This window comes from Halichoeres trimaculatus, unplaced genomic scaffold (assembly GCF_033239565.1).
Source record: "Halichoeres trimaculatus isolate MK-OKI-2021-1 unplaced genomic scaffold, fHalTri1.1 fHalTri1_scaffold_7, whole genome shotgun sequence".
Taxonomy (NCBI): domain Eukaryota; kingdom Metazoa; phylum Chordata; class Actinopteri; order Labriformes; family Labridae; genus Halichoeres; species Halichoeres trimaculatus.
The window spans coordinates 34835082-34858935 of NW_027437185.1; positions in this window are offsets into that span (position 1 = coordinate 34835082).

Sequence of the window (23854 nt, forward strand, 5' to 3'; positions counted from 1 at the left end):
ACTGGGACATCAGGAGGTGTTTTTGTGTCATCTTTAACCTTCAGAGCTCAAACAATGTAAAGAAAAGAAAGTTGATCTTCCTTTTAAAGAACTTAATCCTGATGTTCCCCTGAGAAAGAGCTGATGGATCAGTGTTTGGTGGAATAACTCTGGTTTCTGGGTCTTGATCTCCTTCCTGTGTGTCATGGAGCATGGATGGATCCTCAGAGTTGGGAACATGGTCAGAGCAGAAGGAAGCAGCTTTTCTTCCAGGATGACCTCCTTTATGGCTTCATTCAGGAGTCCTTCACAAAGATGGATCTGCCTGAGTCCAGTCTGGCTGGAGACCCCCCAGATCCTCACCAGTCCTCTATAAAAACCCACTGTAAGTGTGAGACTGTGGCTTGTAGACCTCTCCAGGTCTCTGTGTAACCATTAGACCACCAGGTGTTGGGAAAAGCTGAAAACTGGACTCATCAGAGAAGATACCCTTCTTCCAGTCATCTTTGGTCCAGTCCTTCTGGTCTTTGTCAAACCTGAATCTGGCTCATCTTTGCTTCTCAGTGATGAAAAACTTCTTTCTAGCTTCACAGAACTTGAGCCCTGCGGGCCCCCAGGAGCCTGCTTTGAGCTGTTCTTGCTCTGCTCTTCATACCAGCTGCCTTTAGCCGTTCTTCTTAGAGGTCGTGATGCCATCCTGTAGTTGCTGAGTGACCTGTGAATAAGTTGAGGGTCGTCCTGTTCAGTGTAGACTGGTTTTGGTCCCCCGATGGTTTGTAGCTCTGTTGGTCCAGTGTTTGCTTCTTAGTCTGATTCTTATAAACCACCATCTAAGAAGTTTGAAGGATGGTTGTGACCTGACGCTTTATGTCCCTCTGAGAGTGAATCTTAAAAAAGGAAGAAGATGATATTTAACTTCTCATCTTAAACCAGATTAGCGTTGGACTTCTCCCAAGTGTGCTGCCTTCTGATTTTGTCAAAGGGGCAACATCAGTATAAATGAAGCATATGCAGAAGTGCTAAAAGTCGCTGTTTGTTGAGAATCTGCTTGAGTCTTGCTGCAGAAAGACCAGAATGCACGTACACACCCAGCCATAAAAATGGACTTTTACAGCATTAAAAACATATTTTCTGCCTGGTTCAAAAGCAGCTTGGGTCTAAAATGCTGATTTTACTATCAGCACACACTGTACAGTGAGTGAGTTTTTTTTCAATCTCAGCAGTTTAGAAGTTATTAGGATTGTTTGATTTTCCAATCAGAGGCACAGCTCAGGTCACGTGACCGCTGGGCGCCCTGTAGATGCTCGAAGAAAAACTCACAGCCGGCGTCATAGCGAATGTGGCTGCGTCCGTGGATTGGCTTCATTTCACGGTTTTAGGAACGGACGGGTGACGTCGCGGAGACTACGTCCATGTTTTATGCAGTCTATGATAACGTCACAGCAGTGCGTCGGAGGCTGTCCAATTTCAACCTCTGGCACTTGTTCAAGTATGACGTGATTGTGGTTCTGTACTCTCAATCAATCAATCAATCAATCAATCAATCAATCAATCAATCACGTTTATTTATAGAGCACATTTAAAAACAACCAAGGTTGACCAAAGTGCTGCACAGTCTTAAAACACAATCAAATAAAAGCAAGTTTTCTTAAAAAATAAAATAAATTAATAAATAAAATAAAATAAATTAAATAAAATAGAAATAAAAATGTGTTAAAAAAGAATAAAAACAGTAAAAACAACAAAAAAACAATAAATTACAAATCTAGGGAATCTCTAATAATATTAAAAAAGTAAAAAAGAAAAAGTAAAAGTACATAAAACCCATCCTATTTTTTGTAAGCCTCTGGTTTACTTGTGTTTAAAAAGCGTGCTGTGACATCACTAATGTACGTCTGACAGGTGAGGGCGGCGCTGTGTGGCGGTGAGTGACAAACAGGAAGTGCTCCATAGACAAGACCGTCTCAATTCAGTTCAGCCTTTGCGGTCTACGCAGGCAACGAAGGCCGGGTCATCCATAGACTGCAGACCCTGAACTGGGCACAGCTCCTGAGTCCAGCAGCAAGAACCTGGAGGTCAAAGGTCATCTGGAAAGCTCGAGACCGCTAAGTGCAGCAGCTTCTTTTCCTCCTGCAGGAAGCTGCTTTACATTCAGCAACATTCAGCTCGCCGTCCCGCTCTGATGAATAGACTGTAATCTGTAATCTACGGCGGCTACCTGCTGCTAACGAGCTAAATTAATTAGACAGCGATGGTAAACATCTATTGATAAGATCAGATGAAACTTTATTGATCCCTGAGGGGAAATCGGCGCGACGTAGCAACAAACAGGATCAGAGAGCCTGAGCGGGGAGAAACATCACACATTACAGAAGGAAATCAAAATAATGAAATGAATATGGATCAGAGAGTCGGGCTGGGTTTGACAGAATAAGAACAATGGATTAACAATCCAGCAACATGTGACCATGGAGGAGATGTTTGCAGAAAGGGAGAGTGACGAATCGCCTGCACCGACACACTCACACACAGTTTACAAATTAGATTAACCTCCAGAGGTTACAAGTGTGTGTGCATGTGTGTGTGTGTGTGTGAGGGCATAAATAATGAATCTCTGCAGGAAGTTGATAATACTGAAAGCTCATGGGATACCTGTGTGGGGATTTGAGGCTTCGTTTGTTCTGTTTTTAACAGCTCTGCTGCTGCTCTGAAGGTGATGGCAGTTTCTCTGTCGGTCACTTCAACAACCAGGGGTGTGTGTGTGTGTGTGTGTGTGTGTGTGTGTGTGTGTGTGTGTGTGTGTGTGTGTGTGTGTGTGTGTGTGTGTGTGTGTGTGTGTGTGTGTGTGTGTGATGAAATCTAGTGCAGATGTTAATTTCCTTTTAGGTTCTGCAGCTATTGGCTGCACAAAACAATAAAGTTAAGCAAATTAAACTCTCCATTCAGCGCATTGTTGCCCTCAGTGTCACCTCCTTTATTAAAGTTATTTTTAAGGCTTTAATTTCAAGACACAGGGGACGCAGACGCTAGAGCGAAGTGAGATGGTCATTGGTGGTTTGCTTGGCTTTATTATTTTGGCTGTTGTTTAGAGCCTGAAGATAAAGTCTCAGGGGAATCAGCTGCTGATGTTTCAGTTACTTAATTTTTTTCTAAGTGATTTTTGGCTCAGTTTAACCATTAATGTAACTATTCTAGGCTGCAATGGTAAATTACAAATTAATAGGCTCTGATACAGTATGAACTCGTTTATATTATTATTTATATTATAAATAATATAAAAAAAATAAAATCTGGGCAAAACACACTTAAAGATGGAGCTTTAAATATGCCCCAGTATCAGAATCCAATAAATAAAAATGCATTGAGGTGAGCTGCAATAAAGAAAGAGTTTATATTATTATATTCTATTCAATTTGACATTTGGAGACATACCCCCTGCTGGCCACAATAATCAATCAATCTTTATTAAGTTCCTAATCACAACAAACCTCATCTCAGGATGCTTTCCAAAAAGATGAACAGGTCGACCCAACATCAAGACAACATCAGGAGTCTGATCTCATCATAACTGAATTCTAAATTTAAGCTTCATGAAAAAGGAAGGAAAGAGGCGATGTCTGCCCTTCGAACAGATGTAGACCCAACACTAGAAAGATGTGCTCTACCATCCTGTCAGCACAGATAAGATGCATTAGTGTATCTCAATCCAATCCATTTTATTTATATAGCACGGTTTAAAAACAATCACGTTTCCCAAAGTGCCGCGCAATAAAAATCAATTGAACAAACAAATAAAATAAAAAAATAAACAAAATAACCCATAGAAACAAATAAAAGCCAAAACAAACAAACAAACAAACAAACAAACAAACAAACAAACAAAAAACAAAAAAACAAAACAAAACAAAGGGGTTAGGAAAAAGAAGCTATGACTGGTCTAAAAAAATAATAATAATAAAAAAAAAGTAAATAAATAACACATATAAAGAAATAGCCCCCCCACCAAAAAAAAGAATAAAAACCCCAAAACATCAAACAAACAAAAACCAAACAAAAACAAAAGAAAACAAAAACAAAACGAACAGGTTAAGACCAAGAAGCTATGAATTTCCTACACATGGTCTAACTCGCTGAATTTTGCTTAAAATGACAGAAAACATTATACTAGAAAATAAATAATTTAAAAATAGATATATATAAATAAATTAAAATAAAAAGATAAATAAATAAGTAAATAAATATATAAATAAATAAGAAACATACAAAACATATAAGAAAAATAAATTTATCAACATCAATAGGATTTTTTAAATATAAATATTGTGAGTGTTTATGTACTTTCACAGGTATCACAATGCGTTTAGTTTTGTTTTTTTTTGTTTAGATTTTTTTTGTTTATTTTTCTATTTAAAGATATTTTTGCTTCTTTTTACCTGTTGAGACCTCAACACAAACTTATCCTTAAGCTACTTGACAATATTTAGTTTAACAGCTAATAAATGCTGTTCTTTTCCCAGGTGATAACTGTTTCATTACTGAGACATGTTAAAAGTGAGTAATAACAATAATGGATCTATACTCTGATAAAACAAAACAAAACAAAACAAAACAAAACAAAACAAAAAAAGAAACAGCTAATGGAAGAAGATATATTTACAAGATTATTTTTTTTTAATCTAGAATAATTTCTTAATAAAAGTAATTTTTCTCTTGTTCAATTTGTAGATCTTTTTTTTTTGCTTGTTACAGCCATTCAGACCTTATTTTTGTCTTTGAATAACTTGAAATACGACATTTGTTTCTGGTCAGGTGAATGTGGCTAATACGAAGTCTGAACAAAAACATTTGATAAGATTTTGATTTTTTGAAGTCTGCTCCAAAAAGTAGAGACATCGTCTGCCCCTTGGAGATGTTTAGTTTTTTATGTTTTTGTTTATTTATTTTTTATTTTTTTATGGGGGAGGGGTGTTGTTTTTACCTGTTCAGACCCTGACTTAAATTTAGGGTTAAACTGTTTGACTGCTAATAAAAGATCCTGAGTGATAATTGCGTCAAAAAAGCAAGGTGAGTTTCATAACTGAGGCATGTTCAAAGTGAGTAATAACAATGATGGGTCTATCCTCTGGGGAACCTTAAGGAACTGTCTCTAGAAATTGGGATATATCAGATGAACATTTGGTCTCAAATCTCCCAAAAGTTCTAGAAAAAAAAGTCAGGTTAAAAAATAAAAAAAAATCTCACGAAGGGTTCATCCTCTGGGGATCCATCAAAGGCTATATGTAGACACAATTCAAAGTTTTGACCTCTTGAATAAGAGCCAGCTTCAGGAGATCCTAGACCTGTAGAAAAGAGGAGGTTGGTTTATCCTCCTTGGATCTCGCTTTCCCCTGTCGCCCTTAAAGTCTCTCCTCCAGCAGGACCTTCAGAGAGAAGGAGCAAGGACTCGTTGAACCTGGGCCACTTCGCACTGATCGAGCGTTCAGCGGCGCCTCAAGGGTCACTTGGTCCATCAGCGGCAGCGAGGAACGTCTCGCCTTCATGATGCGTCCCCCTGGTGTCGCCCACAATAATGGTTCCTCGGTGACATTTAGATAAAGGTGAGAGGGAAGAGGTTCAGTAAACCTGCTGCCGACCTTTCACCTCCCATCCAGGAAGTCAAACCGCAGCCGGTGAGTGTGACATTTCCTCTGCAGAGCACTTCATTCAGCTAATTAACCCGTTATCCGGATGACCTGCAACACAAAGGAGGAGGAAGAAAGGATGAGACTGAGGCAAGGAGAAGGACTCCAGGTTATTTATGACCCGCGCATTTCCTGCTTCCTGTAAATCAGATTATAATCTGACGACTCTGTTGAACGCAGGACTCTCAGCCTCCTGCAGATCCAGCCCTCTGATGCTCCTCCTTTATTAATTTCCATGTATCTTCTCCAGTCACAGAGAAACATATCAGCACATTCTCTGCCCTCACATTACAAATAGAGTGTGATACTTTTATTATTGAGGTTTCCTTGGATGGAGAGCGTAATAAAGCATGATTCTCTTCCTCTTTATTGTGCCCCCGGTCTTAGACAAAGCAAGAATAAAGCCATCTTTCTTCTCTGGCCTCTGCGCTCTGAAAGAAGTATTTTATTTTACAATATTAAAACTCAATAAGATGTCAGAGGAGTCATGTTTTACAGTGCAGGCTGTGTTTCCTCTTGATTTTGTTTCCTCCCTGTAATCTGCTGCGGACTGCCTTTAAAAATACTCTTCCTCACAGCTTCTGGTTTCATTTATCTTCTTTTTACTTTCATTATGAGATGCATAACTACAGAATACAATGATGAGTACTCTGACCTTTAAGTGATGAACATTAGCAACAAAGAAAACCTACTTTGGAGGTCAGAGTAAGAGCAGTTTTTGCACATTTCATGGACATATTCATTACTGTGAAAGGTGAGTTAAGGTTGCAGACTCTACCAAAGTCTCCACAAGAAGTTAGCGGCAGATCCTGCAAGACCTGCGATGTGGTCAGACTGCTCTTTTGGATCGGCAAAATCAGCCCCTCCTCCTTCCTCCTCTATCGCTCCATGAGGTTGAATGTCAAAGAGAGAATGACAAAGTCTTTGTTTTCAAAGTGACTTTGATGTTGAAATGTTTCAAACCTGCATTTTCACCAACGCCCAGCAGAGGGCGACTCGACTGACTCCACTGGCAACCTCCAGTCTTAGGCTTTGTCCACACGTAGCCTGGTATTTGGGAAACTGCATATTATTTATACATTTACACCTGATATCCACAGGAAATCGCAGTTTCACGTCACTGAAAATGATGATTTCTGAAAACTCCAACCAAAGTGAAGGTTTCGTGGTTTCACATAGACGTTGAGAAACAGTTTTTGGTTCTGCAATGTTACAGATTACTGTATAGGTTCGTTCTGATTGGATGGCACGAGTTTTACGTCTTGAAAGCACTGCATATGGGTTTGAACTGCTTCGGGCAGCACTCACCAGCGGGTTTGCCCGGTGCATGTGGAAGAAAGTATTTTTAAAAACGAATGAGAGGGATATACGTTTTTAAATTACCCGTCCATGTGTGTACAATGCCTTAGAATACCAAGCTGATGCTTTCAGTTTTAAGCTTTTTTTTTAAATGTGTGTGAATTTGGTTCATGGGGTTTCTGCAGCCAGCATCTAGTGGACACTAAGGGTATTGCATGTTTTTTTTTTTTTTTTTTTTTTTTAATTTGTTTATCTTATTTTTTATCATTTTTAAAGTAAAAAATAATTTAGTCTCAATATCTTAATTCTGCATCTGATGTGATTTTATTTTATTTTTTATTTATTTATTTAATATTAAACTCACAAGTTTTGACCATATAAGGAAACAGCTTATTTGATGGACAGCTTAAAGGCCTGCCTCTTTACCACTCAGTTAGAAGGACTGAAGTTAGGCTGAGCCAACATGGGGATCACTGACAATCGACTCAAAAACTCTGCTTTGAAAACAAACAGGTGATGTCACAGAGACTACACCTCCTCTTGTTTCTCAGTTTCAGCTAGCAGCTCTTTCAGGCCTTTACCTCCCACTTAAACCACCAAGCCAGGACCCTTATGTTGGTTCAGTTCTCCTTCCATGAACCTCTTTTGGAAGCTGCTGCCCCCTGCAGGCTGGGAGTACGTCAACTTCAAGACTTATATGTTGACCTGCTGCTGAAGCACTGAGAGGTGGAGCTACAGGGAAACTAGCCAATTTTAACCAGGCCACTTGCTGCTGGATGTAACATTTAGGATTATTTACACCAAAGTATCTTTATTGTACCTTCTTTTTAAAATTATTCACAAAACAAAAATGTAAACATCAACCTAGTGAAGCATATGTTTAACCTGGGAGGTTTCCTACCAAAAAAAGGGGGAAAAAAAGTGAAATGTCCCTTTAAGAATGTAAACTTAGTGCTTTACATCTGGAAGATCATCTAACTAACCAGTAATACTGTCAGATTTACCAATATGTATAGAAAGAATATGATTAATTGGTGTTATTTATGAAGTTTAATGGCACCACAGCTCGCCTGATGTGAAACGAAGGTCGGTGTCTGACAGACGCAGCTCGTCGCCCCTGGACACGCTCGAGTAATTGCGGCAGCTGCTTTTTTTCCCGTTTGGGGGGGGTTGTGTTGTGTATTTGAAAAGGTGCTTTGAAGTATGCAAATCATCGTTAATTGCTGTGCGGGGAGAACACACAGTGGCTTAATTAAGGGGCCAGCAGGTCAGCCAATCAGAGAGGAGAAACAACAACAGAGAGGTGACAGAGGGAGGGGCCGAGGTCGCTGTGTTTGAGTGGCTGGGCGGAGAGAAAGCATGAAGAGAAAACAAAGCAGGTGTTCTGTCAGGTGACCTTTGACCTCATCTAAGAGAGGTGTTGTTGATTATCACATTAAGGATGTGAACAGGTGAGGGCTCTTTACCACTGGGTAATCCAAACAGTGGAGGAAGAGGAGCTTTAAAACACGGGTAAAACACAGATGTCGCTCATCTTCCTTTTGAAAAAGATAATCAAAGCAGGAGTAAGGGCTCTGGCAGTTTGGTGACATCTCCGTCTGTAGACACTGTGGCAAACTGTCAGTTAGTTATTCTTAATGTAGTCATGAATTATTTGAAGTGTATAAACTCAGTTTGTGTTTATTTTTGTCTGTGTATAACGCTCCTTCTGTTCATCCTCTGAGGAAACTTTCTACAAAGCTTTCATCAGGTGACAAAAACCTGAAAACTGAGAGTTTTAAACATCTGTTACCATGGCAGCCGCTGCAAAATGCTGCCAATCAGTCTGCAGGCTCCGCCCCTGTCATGATGCGTGCACACACACACTCACACTAAAACACGAGGACACACACACACACACATACACACACCTCTGAGCATTTGGAGAGCCATTTACTGTCTGTGTGTGTCATCATCCTCTCTCATTAATTCAACACACACATTAATGTGCTGCCAGCTACAGCTCGTCTCAAACGCAGTGACACACACACACACACACACACACACACACACACACACACACACACACACACACACACACACACACACACACACACACACACACACAGCTATTTTGCATTGGCTGTTGTGTTGGTGTGTTTTGGTTTCTATAGTAACAGCAAGGTCAGCCACTGACAGGCTGATCGACAATAATCATTACTGAAAATTCAACTCAAATTACTGACAATTTCTACCTCTCTATCTATCCCTCTATCTCTATCCCTCTATCTCTATCCCTCTATCTCTATCCCTCTATCTACTTCTATCTACCTCTGTCTCTTTTTGTCTCTATCCCAATCCACCATCCTTCATATCTACTCTTCCTTGTTTTCTTCCAGCTATCAGTCTATACATCCAGCTCCCTCCCTCCATCCTTTCCCTCTGTCCATCATTCTATCCATCCATCCATCCATCCATCCATCCATCCATCCATCCATCCATCCATCGAGAAAGCTATCATCCATCATTCAACCATCCATTCATCCATCCATCCGTCCATCCATCCATCCAGAAAGCTATCATCCATCATTCAACCATCCATCCATCCATCCATCCAGCCATCCATCCATCCATCCATGCATCCGTCAATCCATCCAGTAAACTTTCATCCATCATCCAACTGTCTATTACTCCATCCAACCGTTAAGATATCATCCATCAGATCCACCAGATATCCAGCCATCCATCCATCCATCCATCCATTCACCCGTCAAGTTATGGTTCATCCATCCATCCGTCCATCCTTCAAGTTAGCGTTCATGCATCTATCTATCCATCCATCCATCCATATACCTATCCATCCATCCAGATGCTCTTATCTATCCATCATTATCCATCCATCCATCCATCCATCCATCCATCCATCATCATCCATCCATCCATCCATCCATCCATCCATCCATCCATCCATCCATCCATCCAATTAACCAGATAGCTTTTATCAATCCATCTATTCATCCATCCATTCATTAATCCATCCATCCATCCATCCATCCATCCATCAAGTTAGCGTTCATCCATCCATCTATCCAGCCATCCATCCAATAATCAATCCATCCATCCATCCATCCATCCATCCATCCATCCATCCATCCATCCATCCATCCATCCATCCATCCATCCAATTAACCAGATAGCTTTTACCAATCCATCTATTCATCCATCCATCCATTAATCCATCCATCCGTCCATCCATCCATCCAATTAACCAGATAGCTTTTACCAATCCATCTATACATCCATCCATCCATTAATCCATCCATCCGTCCATCCATCCATCAAGTTAGCGTTCATCCATCCATCTATCCAGCCATCCATCCATTAATCCATCCATCCATCCATCCAGTTAGCTCTTTTCCATTCATCATCCATCCATTCATCCATCCATCCATCCATCCATCCATCCATCCATCCATCTATCCACAAATCTTTCTGGTGTTTATTCATCCATCTATCCATTCAATAACTGTTCCATTTATCCATCTCTCCATTCAGTTATTTATGAACCCCTCTTTTCATTCAGTAATTTTTTCCATCTATCTGTCTGTTGGTTTTTCCACTTTTTTTTTCTCTCATTAATCTGTCTTTCCATTTTTCTCCATCATATCCATTCAACCTTTAAATAAATTTACAATTCAAGTTTCTATCCAATGCTTTTTTCTTTCCATTCATCCTTTCATCCGTCTATCTAATAATAAACCAATCCATTCATTCAGTTTTCATCCATCATCCTCTGACTGAAGGCCAGTCCTCTCAGACAGCTCTAAGAGTTAACTCTGGCCTCCCTGACTCATCTCCTGCTCTCTACTCCCTCTCCTCCCCTCCTCCACCTGACAGGTAAGACTCCCAGACGTCTCGACACTCAGCTCTGGAAACTTCCGGTGGTGGAGCTCCTGGAAAAGGTTGAATTTTCAGGAGTGTGTGAATAAAAGAAGCTGTGAGGGTATGATGAGCAGCAGTCTTTATCTCCGTTCCTTCAAGTTCACTCAAAGTGTTATTCACACCGCGTTTCATTTGAATAGATCATCCATGAATGGCGACTGACCAATGCCAGCCTGAACACTCATTAATCACTGAAAGCTCTCTCCAGACATTCACTGAAACCAGTATCCTCAAGAGCATCCTTGATCCCTCTTAGACCTCCACGCTTTTTGTTCTGAAATAAAGAAATCTCATTTTCTGCTTTACCTTCACAGAAACACCGAGCTGCCTGGTGTATTTAACGGCGCTGAATGAAATTATTACAGCCCTGGTCTTATGGACGTCTGGGAATGAACTGTATTCAGCGCAGATCAATAACCATCACATCAGAAAATACTCTCTTCATCGAGTGTTCTTCTTCATTCAGCGCTCGCTCCTGTCGTGTTGTCATTGTTGTCGCTCCTGGCGTGACATCGCTGAGGAATGTGACATGTGCGCTGCATGCTGGAGAGGCTTTTATTTGAGATTTTAAAGCCAGGCTCAGCGTCTTTTCAGCGGTTCAAGTGCTCTGTTCAGCTGTGTACTTTATCCAAACTGGGTTTGAAGCTCTATCACTGTCATGTCGAAGATTTTACTGGTATAAAGTTCTGGCATGATCCACGGGAAGAGGAAAAGATTATTTTATCTTATTATGTGAAAGAAGAACATGGAGTGGGGAAAAATACTTTGTTTTATTATTATTACTATTACTATTATTATTATTATTATTATTATTGTTATTTTTATTAGTATCATTATTTGTTAATTTTTTTATTTATTTGTTTTTTCGAAATATTTTATTTAATCATGTATTTATTTGTAGGGATACGAGAAGACAATATAAGTGTTATTTCTTTTAAACCTTTTCTTCATATTCTGGTTGGAATTTCAGATTTTAATCACCCCCCCCCCCCAAAAAAAAAAATAAAATAAAATAAAATAAAATAAAAAAATAAATTAAAAAATAAAAAATAAAAAAAAATAATAATAAATAATAATAATAATTAAAATAATTAAAATAAATAAATAAAAGTTAATCAGCTTTATTATGACTCCAAGGGTGTAAGCTTAAGAAAAATGAAAAAAAAAAAAAAATACAGTGAAAAAGTGTCATAATCTTGCTAAAACATTCAATTATTTAGAGAAAAATCTAAAGAAAAAAAGAAAATCAGAATTTTGAGGAAAAAAACGTGTCAATCTGATTTTGGAGAACAATTTCAGAGCTCTGAGATCCAAGCCAGACTTAAAAGATTGAAGTCAAAATTAAATTTACAATTCTGAGGGAAAACAATTTCACTTTTTCTTACTATCTTAATCAACACTGTAAGGATTTTCCCTGCGAATTGACTTGCAGTGACATCTTTGGCCTGGAGTTTCCCGCAACCGTGGTGAAGACCTGACACTTAACAAGGTGAAACTCTACCTATCTTTGTTAAAGACAATTTTTGACCAGATTTGCCATGAAGTAAGGTATCCATAAAGAGTTAGGTAGAAATATGGTTTGAAACAGGACAACTTTGCTCGTTTGTACCATAGTTTAGCAGCCGGCTATATTTAGCTCTGAGACGTGTTTGTAATGTGTAACGTTAGTAAATCCTGGTTATGTCCTGCCAGTCATCTACCAATCAGAGCTAACGTAACCTCACTCTTCATTTTATTGATAGACTCTCAGATGTATACAAAGAGCTAAATTTTTAAATAAGTAAAAAACAATTTCAAAGCAAAAAAAGAAAGAAAGAAAGAAAGAAAGAAAGAAAGAAAGAAAGAAAGAAAGAAAGATATTCTAACTTTTCAAATTTTTTATAATTCAAATTAAGTTTCTGGTAGCAAAAATCTTGGCTGATATGGTAATTAAATATATATGTTTATATGTATATATATGTTTATATATATATATATATATATATATATATATATATATATATATATATATATATATATATATATATATATATATATATATATATAATTACCATATCTGAGATAAAATAATAAATTCTGAGCTTTAAGTCAAAGAAAATTAGAACCTTAAGATTAAATAATCAGTCAGATATAAAAGAATGAAAAATCAGACTTTTTTGTTCTCTTTTTCAGAAGATTAGGCAGAATTTCATTTCTTAAAAAAATAATTTTATTAACCTTTCCCGGAGTCTGTGAGCTCAAAGAGATGAAAGAAATGACAGTTTTGTTATTTATTTTCAAAGAAAAAACATCAAAAGTTCCAAGCTGAAGTAAAAATTAATCTGAAATAAATCTGATTGTGAAGAAAAAGTCTGAATTCTGAGAAAAAAAATGGCAATGATTGATTCTAAAACCAGTGGAAAATTTTCAAACACGTATACAGTGTGAGTTTTGGCTTGAGTGTTTAGAAATGATCCATTAAGCTTGAATGAATCTGTTTTTATTTGCTACAAATGTTTGAAACAGAAAGTTTCCAAACACCCTGAAAATAATTTTTCTGGTGCAAACAGCATCAGATCACATTTTAACTGAGCTGCCTGAGTCGTCCAGGCTTTCTTTTTAATGACCCGTCAATCAATGCTGGAGGGACAACAGGTTCCTGTCATGTGATTTGAACTTCAGCCTCTCATTCACACGTTTAAATGACAGAATGTACCTTTAACACAGATCTGTGCTGAGGCAAAGAGAGAGGAACTGCCAAAAACATGAACCGCACATATTTCTGGGAGCCATTTTGTTTCTTGGCTGCAGCTAACGGCGTGATTGACAGCGCGGTGTGTGGTGGATTGAGGCATCAGGTGATGAGCTGACAGTGTGTGTGTGTCTGTGTGTGTGTGTGAGAGAGAGAAGGTGTGTGATATCATCAACAAATCAACAAGTGTAATCCTGTCAGGAGGCGACGCGTCAAGAAGCAGTGACAGCATGACACACTGATGTGCTGTGTGTGGCCTGTGTGTACATGTGTGTGCATACATGAGTGTGTGTGTGTGTGTGGCAGCAGTTATATCATCTCCCTGACTGTACTTTTGTTGGTGAACAGCGTGTTCTTGGTTTGTCACCGACGAGAAAAAGAAGAAACAAACTCAAAACCAGAAAATGAAACCTCACAGGCACAAAACTTCACGAGTGACACAAACGCCACTGGATATCAACGTGCTGAGTCATGTTCCTCCCACTTTTGCTCTGCATACGGACAGATATCAGCTGGCTGGATTGTGCTCTTCCTGCCCTTACAAGGAGATATGTGTTCCTCCTACTTTTGCTCTTAGGCTGGTGTAGTGTCACACTTTCACTTTCAGTCGTTCACTGACCGAATGTACTGAACGTGACCTCTGTCTCCTAGTCTCTCAGTCAGTCAGTCAGTGAGTGATCTGTGTACTGAACGTAATAAACAGAACATTCAGGGAAAGTAAATGTGTTTAAGCAGCTTTCATTTTGCAAACTGTAGCTTTCTCCCACAAAATTCTCAGCTTCTCAGAACTGAACGGTCGGCCGTGTTTCAGTTTGTTAAATACTGATTCGCAGGCAGAAGTGGGTAAGTACTGAACGATTCAGTGAACAAATCTTTTGAACGAATCACTCTACTGTACTGATTCTAAAAGTTAGTTCACTGAGAAGAGCTGTTTTTTCCTGTCGCTAGATAAAGCATGCTGTATGCACAGAGAGTGTTGTTGTACCTAGCTTCACCTGTAGGCTCCTTCCCTTATGCTGCGGCCACACCGGACATGAATCGGCAAATTTAAACGCACATCACTCCTGTGACGTGCCGTGCTAACATCAAGACTGGACGCTGGACTATTTTGGCAAGCATGTTCCCGGAGGTCTCCCTGGGGAAATGAAGGGGTTGAGGAAAGAGAAGACCGCAGAAAACTTCCATCTTGTCCCTGGCTCTGCCCCTACCCTGCTCCTTCCTCCTCTCTATCAGGCTCTTCCATCTTTTTTTTTGCAGGCAAATCCAGCTGGAAACAAATATTTACAGAACTTACCTTCAAAACCTGTCTCCTCAGTGACTTTCACGCAAGCCTGCTGCTTTTTTTCCGGTTTCTGTAGAGTAAACACGTCATACCATATAATTCTGGATGATGACACACCGCACAGATTAATTTCTCCTCCATCTTTCAGTGGGGTTGGAGTTGGAGCAGGTAGCGGGAACGTCACACATCATCAAATCAATGACGTCGTGGGGGAATGTCATCACTGATTGGCTGCCATGGCACAGCCTCACGCAAATTTGCGTCGAAAGTTCAATATTTTCAAATTGAGCGCAGAGGCCTATGATGCCCCAAACGCGCCACGAACTATACGTGTCCAACCCACTGTCTGGGCGAGTCCGCGTCCAAACGCGTCTTTGCATTGACTTTATCCATAAAAATATGGGCGCATTTCATAAACATGCTCTTTTTGGTTCACACCATAGACTGTACAAAACATGGACGTAGTCTTCACGCCATCACCTGTCTGTTCCTGAAACTGAAATAAAGCCAATACATGGACACAGCCACATTCTGTATGACGCCAGCTGCGAGTGTCTTTTTGAGCAGCCACAGGGCGCCTGGCAGTCACGTGACCTGAGCTGTGTCTCTGATTGGACAATCAAATGATCCCAATAACTTCTTTACCACTTAGAAAAAAAATTACCTGGTACAGTGTGTGCAGATAGTGAAATCAGTGTTTTAGACCCAAGCCGTTTTTTGAACCAGGTTATAAATATGTTTTTAACGCCGTAAAAGTCTGTTTTTTATGGTCTTCTGGTCTTTCCACAGCCAGACTCAAGTGGATTCTCAATGAACAGCGACTTTTAGCACTTCTGCAGAGGCTTCATTTTTACTGACCGGATGATGCTTCTTGGTTCACCCACAACACTGCCCTACAGAAGAGTACCAAAAAGTGGGACGGTACAGGTCGGATCAGTCAGTGGAAACGCCACAAAACGCAAGCTGTATCCAGATGAACAGGCAGGTTGAAGGGTGTTCCTTCTGCCTTTGCCCCCATACACATAGACCTATAACAGGCTAGATTGTGTTTCCCTGTACATCATTGAACAATGGATTTCAGACTGCATTTTTGTTTTTTTAACAACTCCTGTGCTCTTCCTGAGATTTATTTTAAAAAATACAACTTCAAGTGCTGTACAATATCATTCACTGTCCAGGCCTTTGTGTTTTTATTGTCTGAAAATGTTTTTCTCCAGTGCATGACGTCAAACTGTGAGCTGAAATGTGTTTTCTGTTCTGCTTCCCCTCCTTTCACTGAGTCTTTTTCTTTTTTTTTCCAGCATTATCAGGGATGGAGAGGCTGAAAGGAGTGGAGTGGTTTGTAGCATTCAGTGTCCTCAAACCGAGCCAAAGTTAGCATTTACAATCCAAAACTGTTGAGGGCTGTTGTGTACAGCATGTTCCATCAGGGAGCCAAGTTTATCTGGAGGATTTTCTGTCCAGAGACGGAGCCAAAACTCTTTCCGTCCATCTCTTTACCACCTAAAATAAGAGCTGAAGTGAACCGCGCTTTGTTTTCAACGTCCTCAAGCTGAGCCAAACAGAATCAATGTCGTATTTATAGTCTGAACAACGGGCTAAAAGGTATTTTTACCCAGAGGAAACCGGCTTTTACAATCTCTCCCAGGTGCCCTGAATGCAGCGTGAGCCACAGCTGGATGAGGAGCGAGGGGGGCATGATGGGAGATGGAGGCCTCATCGCCTGCGGCCGTGTTAGAGCTGGGGTCCCCGGTCCGATTCCCACGAGCGCTCATTAGAGAGCCGCCACTCAGAAAATACACCTGCTGGCAGCCAATGAGACGCTGCCCTGCATCCCACGCAGGTCCCGCCTACACACGAACCGACGCTAACACGCTCGCTGACACACACACAGAGCTGAGAGCGAGGGCTGTGCTGAGATTGGCCCCCTGGTGCTGATGTGTTCATCAGTGACATTAAATACAGAAATTAAACTATTAAAGCAGAGAGTGAACATCTTCATCAGGGATGGAGGGGAGTCTTCCTCAGAGCATGTGAGGAAACAGAACTCAGAGGAAGAAAGTAAAACAGTGTCTGTCTGCAGCTGTATTAAAGGTGAATTCTGCGTTTTTTAACCTGTTGTTTATGCTTTCAGGTCTAAATGAAGAAAACAGTAAAACGTTTCATGAAAATTAGACATCAGCCTGCAGCCGGGAAATCTGTAAACAGTCAACATGTTTATTTCTGCTGCAAAGATTGGCATTTTGAATGGATGTCCATGTGGTTTCTGGTGTTTCTGCAGACAACCTCTAGTGGAGACTTGGAGAACTGCAGTTTTTACAGAGGGAAACTGGAAAAAACTTCCCTTTAGTTGCTACTTTTGTTATTTTGGGTCAGTATCCTTGTGAGCTTGATCTACCTTTACGCATTAACTCTTGTTAGGACCTGATGGTGGTCTGGATCACAGACTATAAAAATACAGATGTCACCTTGCTTGTCATGTAGTGAGGCTGTCACAAAAACTGCTCCTCCTGGTGGCTGGCTGCAGTATAGGCAAAAACAAAACAAAAACAAAAACAATAAAAACCTCCATCTCCCCAGTCATTCCAGTTGGGCTGAGGTCAAACTTTAAAAAATTAATACACGTGGTAGAAATGTTTCTCACTTCTGATTGTTGTGGTGATTTGAAGATATCATTTTGCTGCATTGAATTCAAGTCCTCTTCCCTGAGAAGTTTTGTTTTGGTTGGTTATTAGAGGTAAAAAACGAGGCTTTACATCATGTTTAACAATGACTGACAGCTGCAGTTCTGGTGTATTTTTGGGGGGATTGTAAAATATGTCGAGAGGTAGAGTCAAGAAGAGATTAGACTCTTGAAAGAAAAAGAAATATTATGAGTTTTGTCACCCAGCTCCGCTCAGATTCTCTCATAGCCCCTACTGCCCAGACTCTGTCTGCCAATGACGGCACCTGTGACTTGGGAATTTTGGCTTCAAAACCGTACAATGGTAAATGGCAAAGCCACACTGTCCCCTCGATATACAGTCTATGGTCTGGATCAGCTAGGGCTGGGTACTGAGCTTCAGTTCTACCGTGGCACCGACTGAAACGCTTTGGTAGTACTGAGTATCAGTACATGCTAGAGACAGACCAATATGGATTTTTCTGGGCCCATACCGATGCCAATTGTTTGTAGTCAAGGAGGCCGATAACCAATATTTGAAGCCAATATTAATTTGCTTTCAAAGTGCAAATATTGGTGTCAAAATTTTGAACAATACCAACTCCAACACTTAACTTCATTCAAATACCTTTAAACATGAGTTTATTAAACAGCTCCCAGGCTTAGCAGCATGATTTATAAAGATAAATAAAAACATAAAAATATAAAAAGCTAAAGTTTTCTACACTAAATAAGGCTTTCCAAAATTTCAATGTAACTGCAATAACTGTAATAACTGCTTTGCTGATGGGCTGTTTCCAAGCCATGGCTCTGCTTGTAACCAATCAGATGGTGCTGTAGGTGGGACTGAGAAGTGACTGCAGACAGCGGAGCAGCAGTTTTAAATTTGTTTCTTATCGTCCGTTGGATTAAAAGAAAGGCAGATGCCGATATGCCTCAAATTGCCAAAAATTAGCCCTGACAATTGTCCCGGTCGATAATCCGTCTGTCCCTGATACATGCTTCATCTTTTGGTGCCGAGTTTTCTTTCTCAAAGGATTAATCATGTAATCAAGATCTGATAATGCACTGGTGGTTGGCTGTAAAGTTGTATTTCAGACCCCTCTTGTGTTTTTTTTTTTTTTTGTGGAAAAAAAAGTGACGACTGACAAATCTAGCGGCTTTTCCGGAGTTTGGAGACTAATGTGAAAGCATTGATCTCCACAACACGCTGCTTCACAACAAGCTGTGCTGAGCTTCTCCCCTATCCAAAACTGACATACAAGTCCTCCCCACTGATGCAGCAGTCCCTCACACTGACCATCCATACCGTGCCTCAGCATGCTTCAACCCTAAAGTCCAATTTGTTTGGCCATCGTGACCGGCACAGTTCACTTATTTGCTTTGGCACACTTCAGAGAGGTGAGCATTCTAGCGTGGTGCACTTATGCATGGGCACAAGTATGATCCATGACAAATGCTGTAGCCCGTGTGCATGCAAACAAATCACACTTAAACTTATCTCTCTGGACATTTTTAGCAGTCCCAATCCTGGAGAAACAAGGAGGATTATTTTGACATAAAAAAAAAAAAAAAAAAAAAAAAAAGGGAAAAAGTACATCTACAGTTAAAAACATATTTAAGGTGCACTCAGCATATACTGATGACTTGTTTATTTTTTATAAGAAAGATGCTTGGAGTGGAAATATACTACAGCTGGACAAATAAGACTCAAGATTTGTAGCGTAATGTGTAATGTAATTTCTTTTTGTAAAAATGGCATTATAAGATTGGCACCAAAAAAAGTATCATCTGGTATCGAAGTGAAGGTATCTGAAAACGCTGAATGATACCGAGCCCTAGGATCAGCTCTTCCCTCCTCTTCGGATGCAGCGTTTGTCAGGTTGATGCGTTTTATTCCACAGATCTTGTCATGACAGAAAAGCACCAAACAACACGAACCTGTGTAAAGAATCAATATGTGGAAGCAGGAGGCCTCTCCCCCACCTCCTCTTCCTCCTCCTCCTCCTCTTCCTCAGACAGGAGGCGCTGCTGGAATCAAAGCAGCGTGGATGTCGTCTTTGAAGTCCAGATGAAGAGATGAAAGCAGCTCTGACCTCTCTTCGTATTCGCTCGTCTCCATCCTCATCATATCCACAATTTTCCTCTCAGACACAGTGTCGTCACCATCACCATCATCGATTCCTCCTCTTTAAACCAGTCTGCGGCTCTGCCTTTCATTGGACGGCTGGGAAACATGACTGCAGAGCTTTCTAATGTACGGAGGTCTGAGTCATGATGGAGCTGAACACCTTCAAAGACTTGTTAAGGTGCTCTTTGATAGAAGGAAATCAGTGTTTGTGACACAAACTAATGCAAAGAGAAAATTTAATAATTATTTGGACCGTATTCAGCAGAGAGGTGGATTGGAAATGAAAACAGCTGAAACAACCAGCCCCCAAAAGACATCTTTAAACATGTCAAATCATTAACTTGAAGCTAAAATGATTCTGTAGACTTTTTAAAAGCACAAGAAGAAACAAAAATGTAATCTTTGTGTTTGATCTTTCTCCACCTTCCTTCCTATCTCAGCTGGCGGTGCTGTCTCTAACCTTCCACGAGCCGTGTCTAGTTGCACAGTGATGGCGCCTTTTTTTTTCTATTCTCACCAACTATGATTCATCATTTTCAGAGCTCACGGTCTCAGGGTAAAAACAGCTTCAGCCTCAGATGCTTTTTGTCATCGTGCTCTCTGTGTAAATAAAAAATAATAATTCATAAAACACAGAAAGTTGAGCATTTAGCATTTAGTGTTCTGGGGATAGATCAACCCCTGAATCTGATTGGTCACAGCCAGCTGTGATGGACTTGGTTTAGTTCCTCCTAACCAACGATCTTCTCTGAGCCTGATAGTGTGAATGTGTCTCTGTCAGCTCCCGGTGTTCCAGTTTAAAGAGTGACCCTGTAAACTGGAGACCTTCAGCTGAACATGTCAGTGGATATCCAGTTTACGACAACTATTCAAAAACAGAAGGAGTCCTCGGGTATGGATCCTAGTTTATTTTTATAAATGTATATAAACATGTCATAATCTCCTCATCAGATCAGGATTTAATGAAGATCTAAAGCTGTTTGAGGAGGACGCATCCTGATCAAAGTCTTCAATCAACAGCTCCTTTTGAAGCTAAAACACGGCTCCATCTCTGCCGTCGTTATGCTCAGTCTGCTGTTTCTCAAAGCAGTACAGCCTTTGCCACTGTCTTAGGTGGGCTTTACACGAGTACGAATTTCTACAACTCCGGTAAAATAAACTATCGATCTGGTGATATTGACACACAGAGACGCGTATTTGTCCATGATTCCTCATCTTTTTTTGAAAACGGGTCTACAGGTGGATATCTGCGTATTCGTCTTCATGCCGTATTTGTTATAAACAGATACGTCCGGAAAAGACGGTGACCTCATAGCACCCCTCCTACTCCCCGTACCCCCAACCCACAATGTCACTCACAACAACAACAACAATGGCGGCAGGCAGACTGATTCTGATATTGTTCCAGCAGCTACAAACATTGCTTCGACTATAATATCAACATTTTCACAGAGAGCATGAACAACACCAGCTACGGCAACAACAACAAGTGCTCATGCAGAGACGCAGCATGTTATAAGTGCATGAGCACTTGTTGATGTGGAATCCGCATCGGAGCAGAACCAGACGGGCAACCCGACGACAGTTTTGGGTTGTCGTGTAAATGCACAAGCCTATGTACAATACAATGTGTAAACAGCAATACATGTTTTGATGCCGAAGCTAAGACGATACGGGGCCATCCACGTGTGAGGAGGGCCTTACTCTACTGGTCTGGTTATTGTCCAACTTTGCATGCAGTCAGACAACAATGAGCCACGGGAACCATTTAGTTTTAGGGGGCTCTTTAATAGGAATTAAAAGTGCAATTCTTGGCACTCAGTGACAAAACAGTCACTGGAAAGACAGGCAAACCAACAAAGCAGCAAACCGACAGTGGTCAGAAATTGCAGCAATGCAGTTGTGCAAAAACCCTGCAGTTTCCAAATTGGCCACTAGAGGCTGGCCCCAAAAGACAAAGACTTTCAATAAGGTTTTAGATTGCATAAAATGCAGATTTTTGCAGGCTGATCCTGAAGACCATTTTGTTCCTAACAGATTACGCCTTTATTTGTACAAAATGTCTAAACATTAGCAGAATTAAGGCTCATTTATGCTCAACAGTTCAGCTGCAGAGGGTTGATGCACACGTGCCCGAGTAAGGCTGCGTGCACGCCCCTCCGTGGCTGAGCAGCAACATTTGTGCAAGTCTTCAATTTTTTGTTTGTTGTTATCATGTGCTTATATGCTGAGGTGTTTTTTTCTTGTTCTCAAACTACGCCCCCTGCTGGGGAATAGTCTGGAATTGACATTTTTTCCCCCTTTCTTCTCCCGATGTTGTTTTTTCGTACCTATTGCAAAGAGGTGCTGGGTAGCTGGTGGCTCCTTGGTTAATCCCAAATCTGGTCTGTTTTCCCATGTCTGAGTTTGTTTTCTTATATGTCTTGAAAGGGATGTAACTGAAATGAAATTTCCCCTGATTCTGATTACAGACAGATCCTGACAGAGCCTTCTGTTGGTGCTCTGTGTTTATTTCGTCCCTATTTCTTCATGTTTCCATAAAGCTTAGAGACACAGAACGAAGCAGTACCACCGGTAACAGTGGGGGCAGTGTCTCAGTTACTATTCAATATGTAGCTTTAGTGGAACACGAAGAAGAAATAACAACGGTGGCACTTTTGCGATGTGTTTAACAGGCTCACAGACCACCACCTCCTACAACGCTGCCTCAGTTTTTGTCTTTTGCGCAAGTGATACATGAGCAACACCTTCTCCACAGTTGCCATGTTTGTTTCTGAGTTTGTTGTTGTTGTAAATTTTTGACTCTTGGCTGCCACCCTTGTGGATGTGTTGGTTAACTGCAGTGCCAATGTAAAGGACGCATGGAAGTATGTGAGCAGTGACGGTAACGTCGTTCGAAAAAGACCTTTACACTTAAGCAAACTCCACCTTGTTTCAAAAGCCTTACGATAAAGATAAAGCTTTTTTCCGTTTATTAAATGAACAGTCATGACTCTCTGAAGGGTTTAAGGCCGATCACTGATGGTGTTTAGGTTTTAAAGAGGAATGATTGACCTCCTGTTGGCTCTTAACGATGGGTCAAAGACTTTAAATGAGACTAATGAGAAAATGAGGAGCATATCTTCAGCACAAAGTTCTGTGTAGCATCAGAAATATAAAGTTGTACTTTTTCCTTCTTTTATAATCCCCCCATTTGAATCTCTGTATTGATTTTGGGTCTGAATAGATCTTTTCTGCATGAACACGTGTTGATATTAATGAAAAACGAGCTCTAATCTTCCTCTGACTGATGTGATTAAAGAGGAAGGACAGAAAGTTTAGCGCTGTCATCAAGGCCACTCGTTCCTCCTCCTCCTCCTAGCTGCTTTCATTTCTCTACATTTCATAAAAAAAAAACTAATTAGCAAAATACATTCCTCAGTCTGAAATGTCAAAACAAAGATGAGCCGCACTTTCGCTGCAGTCCTTGAAAGAGTGAAAAATTAAAAGTTTTTCTTTTCAAGTAGATGATTAAGAGACAAACTGAAGCTGTGCAGATTCAAACATGATGAATATATACAGAGTATAACTCCAACGGCTCCGTTTATACGAAGATGAAGTCTCACTTTGCAAATTAAAACCTTCAAAGTTGAATCTTACTTTATTATCTATCAAAGGTCTTCACTGACAAGACTCAAAATCAGCTTTGCTTAATCTTTGAAAGCTTTACAAACTGTTCTCTTAGTTTAATATCACATAATCTAACCACATCACAGTTAGATTATCTGAGATTTAACTCTTCTGGGCATGTAGGCACTTCTTTGTTAGCGGTAAAGGTCTGGTCAAAGGCGCAACTGTCTTAAAACAGACTGAGCAGTCAACAGATCACCAAGGAACACAAATAAGGATTGTTTCTCTGAATTTTCAGGAGGAGTTTAAAGTGATACTCCGGGTATGGAACAAGTTGGGTCCTATCACAAGGTTTAGGGCAGAAATGACCCCTACAGCAGTGTTTTTGTGCAGCAGAAGCCCAGGGCGCTCGCACCAAACACCCCCTCCCTGCTCCTCTGCCGGTTTCCTCTGCACTCAGACGGGGCCATATTTTACTTGACCAAAAACACAAATAAACGGACTCCCACCGAAAAAATCTGATATCAGTCTGCATTCACGCTTTATTTAGAGAATTTTC